The following is a 9,469-nucleotide window of genomic DNA, read 5'->3' on the forward strand; positions in this document are numbered from 1 at the left end:
CCTACCACATAGGTCGTTTCAATTTTAACTGTACCTCTAAGAGCCAAGTTAAGAGTGGATTCTTTGCTGCTCTCTGAAAATCAAGTATTCAAGAGAAAGAAATTCTACTTATTTTTCCTGACCAGAATTTCCATAAATACGTTGTGACCCACACCATAGTTGTTCTCATTTCCACTTCACAGTAAAAATCATACCCTGACTTCTGCCTCTTAGAGGATGAAGTAAGCATACTTTTCCATATTCTTTCTGCTAACTATAACTAAAAACTCTGGAAATTATATACATATCAAACAACAGAAGTTTCTGAAATGTGGAGAGAAGGCAGACTACCTAAAGGCCTCAGAATGCAAAAATAAATGACAAAATGATGAATTTCCTCAGTTTACTTTTTGCTTCACATATCACAAACTTAGCTGAAGAGGCCAGCAAACTGAAAACACCAACAGATATGAACAACAGTCACAAAAGCCCCAACAGAGGTGTGGACAGAAAACTAGCCTGCAAGGACAGAAACTTTTTATACAATAACCACTTTACTCCAGCCAACCACCACAGGGAAAATCTATGGCCTCATCCCCACCCATGCAAGGAAAGGCTGAGTGAGAGAAGACTAGGTTTCCACCTGCACAAATATTTAAGAGGGGTTCCAAACCCAATCCCCCAAAACCGGAGTGGTGTCAGAGAAAGCTGAGTAGAATCAGGACTTGATCTCTGTTAGCTGATAAAGAGGCCTCCCTTACCCACACGTGTGAGTGGAGACGACGTGAAGAGCCACAAGTTCCAGGTCCATCTGGCAGTAACAAGACGGCTTTTTCCTTCTCTTCTGTGGTAGTCAGAGGAGGCCTGATGGAGAGTCAGTGGCTTTCATCAGCACCCAGTGGTAACAAAGCCGACCATTTTTCTGTGGTGTCAGTAAGGTCATTAAAACGATCTGACAAAGGCTTGAAAGAAGCCATCATAAAATTACGCCAATAAGCAATTGATGTACATGAAACCAATAGAAACTCTCAGCAAAGAAATAAAAGTTTTAAGCAAAGAAGCATAAGATATGAAATACAAACAAAAGGATAATTGAGAACTGAAAAGTACAATACTGGAACTTTAAAAAGCACAATGGATAGTGTCCACAGCAGAAGAAAAGTGATAGAGGAAATAATCGGTGAACTTGAAAATAAAAGAATAGAAATTTTCTCATCTGAAAAACAGAGAGAAAATAGACTTAAAGAAAATTAAGAGAGCCTTGGAGATTTGGAGGAAGATAGCTAATGATCAAAAATTGATATCATTGGAATCCCAAAAAAGAGAGGACAAAAAGGATATGCTGGCAAAGTAGCCATACAATGACTGAAAGTCTCCAAAGTGCAGTAAAATACATCAATCTATAGATTTCAGAAGCTGAGTTGAATTCTAAAAGGGATAAATCCAAAGAAATCAATACCAAGATACAACATACTCAAACCTCTGAACACTAAAGACAAGCATAAAAATAAAAAAGGAAATCTTGAAAGCCATCAGAAGTCGTGGAGGCCAGAAAGAAGTGGCATAACATTATTCAAGAGTTGGGAAAAAACTGTAAACCAGATTTGTATATGCAGTAAAATATCCTTCGAGAGGGAATTGGACATCAATACACTTTGAATAAGGGAAAAGAAAGAAAAATTGTTGTCAGTAGGCTCATCCTGAAAGAATGGCAAAAGAAAATTCTGAAGAAAGAGAGAAATATTGACAAAGGGAACCTTGGGTCACAAGGGGAAAAAATACAACAGATCAAAATGTAAAGGTAAACACAATAGGCTTTCCTTTTCCTCTCGTGTTTTATAAATTATGTTTGATGGTATACAACAATTGTATCATTGTCTGAAGAGGTCCTAAATGTAAGTATAAAAGATACTTCAGATAATTATGTTATCAATGGGTAAAAGTAAAAGATTACAAAAAGAAATAAGGTTTCTAAGCTTTACTTGAACAGGTAAAGCGATGCCATCAGTATACTGCCAAATATATAAATGTATTTGGTATTTATAGTATAGTATCTACAACTACCAGAGATGTCTCAGAAACTCTCACAATAGTAAGCTCCAGAAGTGAGTCACTCCACTGAAACAACCATTAAGCTGGCAAAAGCAATCAGAGTTAACTATTTCAGAACTCTGGAACCTGATCAGGCCCAATAACTGGGGAGCGCTTGATGAAGGGCAGCTGAACTAACTTTGTTACTAGTGCTGTGAGTGTGAACCAGCTACCATTCTCTACCTCAACCCTGCTGCTTTCTGCCTTCCTAGAACAGTTGGCTGGTGCCAGGGAAATGGTGGAGGACTTAGAAAATTTTAGAGCTGTGTATTTTGGCTGGTCTGGTGGTTCCCTGAGTGACCAGTGAAGACTGTTCCCTTTGTTCCACCTACCTCTGGCTTCAGTGGCTTCCATGGCAACATCTATCAGATGATATAAAAATAAATACATCCCACACACAGTTTTTAAAAAATCCATTCATGTCAGGACATCTCTGTCAGGTCACAAGCTGATGACAGAGATAATAGAACAGAAACGTTAGTAACCACAGACAACAAGGAATACAGATTTTGCAAAATTAATTTGGAAAAGTCACTTCAAATAATGGATGACTACAACTCCCAAAATACAAAAAAAGAAAAAAAAAAAAGCTATTTCTAAGGAGGGCAAGAATCTGACTTTCAGAGTTAGCTCATTACAATACTCAAAATGTCCAGTTATCAACAAAAAATTATAAAGCATACAAAGAGGCAGGAAGATATGGCTCATAACAGAGGTAAAAATGTTAGAACGTGTTTTTGAAAAAGTCTGAATATTGGAATTATGAAAAATGATAGATCAACCACAATGAAATATCACTTCATACCTATCAGAATGGCTATCATCTGAGAAAGGGGGACTCATTTGCACTGTTAGTGGGAATGCAGATTGGTACAGCCACTGTGGAATACAGTATGGAGATACCTCAAAAAATTAAAAATAGATCTGCCTTTGTGATCCCACTCCTGGGAATATATCCAAAGGGACTCAAAACAATAATTCAAAAGGACATAAGCACCCCTCCATTCATTGCAGCATTATTTACAATCACCAAGATGTGGAAGCAGCCCAAGTGTCCATCAGTAGATGAGTAGATAAAAGAACTACGGGACACTTACACAATGGGATACTGTTAAGCCGTAAAAAAGAAGAGAAAGCAAGTTTTATCCTTTGTGACAGTCTAGATAGACCTGGAGACCATTATGCTAAGTGAAAGAAGCCAGTCAGAGAAAGATGAATACCGTATGATTTCACTCATATATGGACTCTAATAAAGAAACTGAACTAACAAGCAAAATAGAGACAGACTCATAGATGGAGAGCAGGCTGACAGCTAAGTGGTGAGGAGAGGGTATTGGGGAGGAATTGAGCAAAGAGGAAGAGGGACTCATGGACACGGACAACAGTGTGGTGATTATGGAGGAGGCGGGGGGTATAAGGGGACTCAATGGTAATGGAAAGAAATACAATAAGAATAAATTAATTAATTTTTAAGAACTGCCCGACTTCTCCGAGGTGGTTTTATCATTATATTTCCACCAGCAATAATCCAGTTTCTCGGGATTGGTGTTGTCAGTGTTTTATTTTGGCCATTCTGATAGGATATAGTGATAGCACATTGTGGTTTTAATTTCCATTTTCTTAACGGCTGATAATGCCAAACATTTTTTGATGTGCTTTTTTGCCATCTTATTCGGGGAAATATCTCTTCATGCCTTTTGGCCATGTTCCAGTTGGATTGTTTGCCTTTTATCTTGACTTATTTTTGAAAGAATGTGTTTTTCTAGGAATTTCTCCATTTCATTCAGGTTGTCCAGTTTGTTGGCATATTTTATTGTTGTTCACAATATTTTCTTATAAGTCTTCGTATTTCTTTGGTGTCAGTTGTTATTTCTCCTCTTACATTTCTGATTTTATTTATTTGCATCCTCTTATTTTCTTGATGAGTCTGGTTAAAGGTCTGCCAACATTTTGTATCTCTTCAGAGAACCAACTCTTAGATTTATTAATCTTTTGTATCATTTTTTAGATTCTATTTTATTTATTTCAGCTGTGATCTTTATTATTTTCTTCCTTCTGCTCACTTTGGGTTTTGTTTGTTATTCTTTTTCAAGTTCCTTTCATTGTAAAGTTAAATCGCTCATTTGAGCTTTTTCTTGTTTTTTTGAGATAGGCCTGCAATGATATGAATTTATTTCTCGGGATTGCTTGCTTTCCCAGTGTTATCACAGAGTTTGAATTGTTGTGTCCTTATTTTCATTTGTTTCAAGGTATCTTTTGATTTCTCCCTTGATGTCATTGTTGACCCATTCCTTGTTTAATAACATGGTTATGTCTTAATATGTGGTCTCTCCTAGAAAATGTTCCATGTGCACTGAAAAAGTATGTATAGTCTGCTGCTTTGGGATGAAATGCTCTGAAGATATCACTTAAATACATTTGGTCTAATGTGTCAGTTAAGGCCGTTCTCTCCTCGTTGATTTTCTGTCTAGAAGATCTGTCCATTGAAGTCAAAGGGGCATGAACATTTCTGCCTGTGGCTGTATTCCTGTTGGGTAGTTTGTTTTTAAAAATCAACACATAAAGTTATTGCACTCCTTACATTCTCTTTAACACAATGGTTACAATTGTATTCTGTATCTGCGGTTAGTAGTATTATCTTCATATGCACACTTTTCTTCCAAACTACTCACACTGCCTTCTGGCACCTTAATTCTCAGAGTCACATTCACATTCTGAAGATAACCACTTTAGCCTTAATTGAATCTTCTGATACATTTCTGTGTGGCCACCTTAATGTTATTTCCATTTTCCTTCCCTCACTTTATACCGTCATCATGGGGAACTTTGTGCACACTTATCTTAAATGACCTGCTTCTTGTTCCAGGTTTTGCATGCACAGAAAAACAGTTACGTAGCTCTCATCTATGGAAAACTGTGGACGTTTGTCCCCATGTACAGGACATCCATGACAACCGTCTTACTTTCAAGAAATGGTTTATTTTGATATCACTCTTGTCTTTTGACTTTAATATAACAAGTGGAGGTGTAGTTTGTTTTTTGTCTTTACTAACTTGAAGTACCAACAGGAGAATTTGAGTTTTATGTAAGTCTTGGTATGAAATCGTTCTATTTTACAAAATTTACAAATTCAAAATAATAAATAGCACTAAGAAAAGGTTATCTGTTTTCATTGCTTTAAAGTGTTGATCCACATTTTCTGTTATTTATCACAATGTCTTCAGCAAGGAAAAGACAAAGAAAAGAGAGGTTTTGTCAGGGTCATTTGCAATTTATCAATGTATCAGTATAATTAACAAACACATAAAAATATTAGTAACGATATCACGTATAGACACACTAATATCATCATGCAACCTAAGCACTATGTATTATTCCAATGTAAGCATTTTCAAAAATCATTTATCAGCTCATTAAATAACAGTGTTCTGTTCAAATTCCATTGCATAAACTTGAAAACCATGCATATAGAAATAAACTGAACGCAACTTACATTCTGATGTTAAAAAGAGAGGTAAAAACATCAAGTTTCTTCACTCTGCAGCCTTATGTTAATGAGTCAACATGGCTGTTTGGAGAGGAAAGATAAGCTTGAAAACAGATTGGGGGAGGATCCTCCTTCCTCTCATCTCCGTTGAAACAGTCTTACCATTCTTCCTGGCAGGTCAAATATAATGCTAGCCCTTTGGGGAAATCCTGTGACACTATTTTCACCAATTTAACAGAACTACGTATAATCTCCGGACTAAACGTTTTTATTGCCTTAATAGACAGAAGGTTGCCGAAAAGCAAAAGGTATGCTTTGCCAATACCTAACTGACATTGCCTTGAATAGAGAAGGGATGGAATTAATGAATTTCAGTCTGTTTCAGATTGTTCTTGCTACTGATGAAGAGGGTTCTAGCTTTTCGTTGGTTTGGTTTTTTTTCTTTTGTTTTTCAAACCACGCAAGCCCGTCTTCAATTGAAAACTGATACAAGAGAAGTCCCAAGTACTGTCTCCCTACTCTGTGGGGAGTCAGGGGCCAAAAGCCATACCCTATGGCCCCTACCCCCAATAAAAAGTTCCCAAATGGGGCTTCACTGGGTTCAGGACATACCATTAGTATTATTTATTCTAGATTCAAAGATACTTCTGAAAGATACTAGTGATGACTAGGAAACTAGTATGTTATATGTATTTTATGAGTATTTTTTCAACCAGTTGGAGCATTTTAGGATAAAGTGAAAAAACAAAAACAAAAGAACTTCTGTCACATTTTACAGAAGTGTTTTACAGCCATAAAAATAAAATCAAAGTATTCCAAGATGTCACAGTCAGGTGATATCAAAGTTGAAACTTTAAATTAGGGTTGTTTTGAAAACAACATTTTCAGTTCTCAAATATCTATAAAAATGCATCATGTTTTTTTTTATATAACACGGTCACCTAGTTTTATTTTCCTGAGGGTTCACTACAATGTGTTTGTATTACCTAATATATGCAAGCTAACTAAAATTACTAATATATGAGAAACAGAAAAAGTTGGCTTGGATGATAACGTCTCACACAAATTAAAGCACTACTTAAAATTAAAGTAAATAATGAAAATGAAAGAGGTACAGATGAATGTGCGTACACACAGCTACACATGCGAAAAGACACATATACACTGATTCACACGGATGAATATATAGACACTGTGTATACACACAAATCTATACAGACGAGTGACTTGTGTACAGTAGGTACTCAGTAGAGATTGATCATACCGTTTTTACATGCAAACACCTCACAGATTTAATATCTACATGCGCAGGTGCTCTTGTCTCCGTAGGAACTTGGTCATTTCCAGGAAACAATTTTTGGCTGTTTGGAGTTGCCCAGCTTCTCAGTTATTTCATGTTATGATGTAGATTTTTTAAAATATTACAAAAGTACCTTTAAATAATGACATTAAAGTGTTAAGAACCTACCATAGTTAAAACCATTTAGTATTGGTGCTGGAATAGGTCAATAGGAATTGTAAGGAGACTAGATTATGAACTTAGCATATGAGAAAGGTAACATTTCAAGCTATTCAGGAAGAGATAGTTTATTCAATATGTTGTATTGAAACAGATGGAGCAACATTTAGACCAAAACAGATGTAGACTCTTATTTTATACTTGACACCAAAAATGCTCTAAAAAATATAAAAACAAGTACCAAAGCTGAAACCAAGGGTCAGTGGATATAGAAACTTCAAGGAGAAAAATTATTAGGGGAGCTTGTTAAGCCAGAGATTCGTGAACTTCATTGTGAAGATTTCCATTTAGCCAATCTGCAATGAACCCAAGGATCATCGTTGTTGGTTTTATTTAAGCCTCTTGGAAGATGCATGGACAACAGATTAAAATATACTGACATTAATAAATATTTTCATTGACCGGTAATAGAATGGAATTTTGTAGGCAGGGCACAGAAGGCAAAATCCTAGAAGAGATTGTGGACAGATTCAGCTAGATAAAAATAAAACTGTGGCATGTGTGGGACATCATTAAAGAAAAGAAAGGGCGAACTACGACTGATAGAAAAAAAAATGTACTGAAGAAATACGAATGGCTAATACACCTAAGGAGATAAAACGGTCAGATGACTAGCACCCAAGAAATACAAATCCTATAAAAATAACCATTTTTGTTTGCGTTTGCTTGTTTCCAACAATGAAACTGGCCAATACTGAAATAATCCTAAAGAAATAATCGAGACTGTTTATAATACTTTAGTTATAAAGATGTTAATTAAAGTGTTGTTCTTTAATCAAAAATTATGAAAATCTACATGTGTAACACAAGTGGACTGTTCAATAAATTTTGGTACGTGTATTCAATGGCATGCTATGCTGCTATTAAAGGCTGTAAAAGATAATAAATATTAAGTACAATGTGTAAAGCTATACATATTATTGATAACAATATACACCATGATATTAACAGCAATTGTCTCCATAGAGGGATTAGAGTTTATTTGTGTTATTTTTGTGATATTTTCTGAATTGCACATGATGGAAACAAATCATTTTTTAAAAGGGAATAAAAAAGCCTGAGGATAAAAACAAATGCTCTGCCTTTATACTTGACTGATAAGCTTCTCATGGTCTGTCATACAAAAATCTCTACTGTACTGTTTTCACTGAAAGCACTTAACAGCTCCTTAATGGATAGGCATCCTATTAAAGGCTACAGTAAGGCCTACCCTTTAACACAAAACCAAAAGACCAGGGAGAGGGAGAGGGAGAGGGAGGGAGAGGGAAGAGGGATGAGGGATGCAGAAGGATGAAGGAGAAGGATCAGGGAGAGGGAGAGGGATTAAGGAGCGCGATGAGGGATGAGGGATGGAGAGGGATGAGGGATGGAGAGGGATGAGGGATGAGGAATGAGGGAAAGGGGGAAGGTAGACAGGGGAAGGAGGGGAGGGAGGAAGGCAACAACAGTAACAGAAAGCCTCTAATTCACGGTCCACACGTGTGATTGACCAGGGAACCCTTTGCTCTAGCGTTCCTCAGACGAGAACTTTGGAAATACTGAAAAGGTGGGCAAGACCACGCAGTGCTGGGCTACAGACTGTGGACCAGGAGACTGCCAAGCCCTGGGTGCTGGGCCCCGCCCCAGGGGAAGAGGGCGGGAGAGGAGGTGGGCGGAGCCCCGGTCCGCAGCCCTGGCTGTGGCCTCCTGACCTGCAGGGCTGCGGGGCCACCATAGCCACGTGGTCTGCAGCTCAGCAGCCCCGGGGACCGCGGCAACCAACTTTCCCGCCCCTCCTCCCACAGCCCCCGCTTGGCCACAGCGTCCTCAGCTCCTCAGATGCAGGGCCTCTGATTTAGCCTAATTGCATGTCAGAGTTCCCACTCGGCCTGGCAGCCCCACCCCATCGGTCTCCATGGCTATAGCCCCGGGTGCTTCCTCATTGGCTAGTGGTACCCCCAGGGTCCAATCCAACCGCCCCAGCGGCTGCAGAAGCTCCGAGGGTTCCAGAGGCTCCAGCGCCTCCACCGGCTCCAACCGCTCCAACGGCTGCCATCTTCCCCTCCAACAGCCTGCAGCTGCCTTCCATCTGCCCCCCAAACGCTGCCTGATCCCCTCCCAGCCTGGCCCTGCACGGCTGTGGACGGTTGCAGGGGGAAGGAGCAGAGCCCAGCCACAAGGCAGTGAAGGCACAGAGTCCTGCTCAACGTACAGTGAGTGAGTCAGTTCATTTCCTCCACTGAGTGAGCCAGTGAGCCTCGGGATTTGCCCTGACTTGTGATGCCGTTACACATCACTAGTTAATTATTTCTCGGTTGGGGGGGGGTTGTTAAAGAACTTTTTGAGGGGGGTAAAGAACTGGTACTACACCTATAACAGTGATGAGTTTCAATCAAGCACAGAACATTTTACTT

General features: G+C 38.6%; 1 long non-coding RNA gene across 3 annotated transcripts in view; it reads right to left on the reverse strand.

Annotated features, from left to right (window-relative positions):
- The window catches only part of LOC150002053 (uncharacterized), a 30,000-nt gene extending 23,792 nt beyond the window's left edge, over positions 1-6,208 (reverse strand). Inside the window, exons 1-2 of one of the 3 annotated variants that reach the window (XR_016513132.1) lie at positions 5,564-6,208; positions 741-843 (exon numbers count right to left, since the gene is read on the reverse strand). This is a non-coding gene — a long non-coding RNA (uncharacterized LOC150002053). Of the gene's footprint in view, positions 1-740; positions 1,608-5,563 lie in introns of those variants that run through there. The other 2 variants (XR_016513133.1, XR_016513130.1) reach the window with 2 other exon arrangements.
- Positions 6,209-9,469: the final 3,261 nt, after the last annotated feature.

The sequence above is a fragment of the Furipterus horrens genome, unplaced genomic scaffold, assembly GCF_987537825.1.
Source record: "Furipterus horrens unplaced genomic scaffold, mFurHor1.1.pri manual_scaffold_9, whole genome shotgun sequence".
Lineage (NCBI taxonomy): Eukaryota > Metazoa > Chordata > Mammalia > Chiroptera > Furipteridae > Furipterus > Furipterus horrens.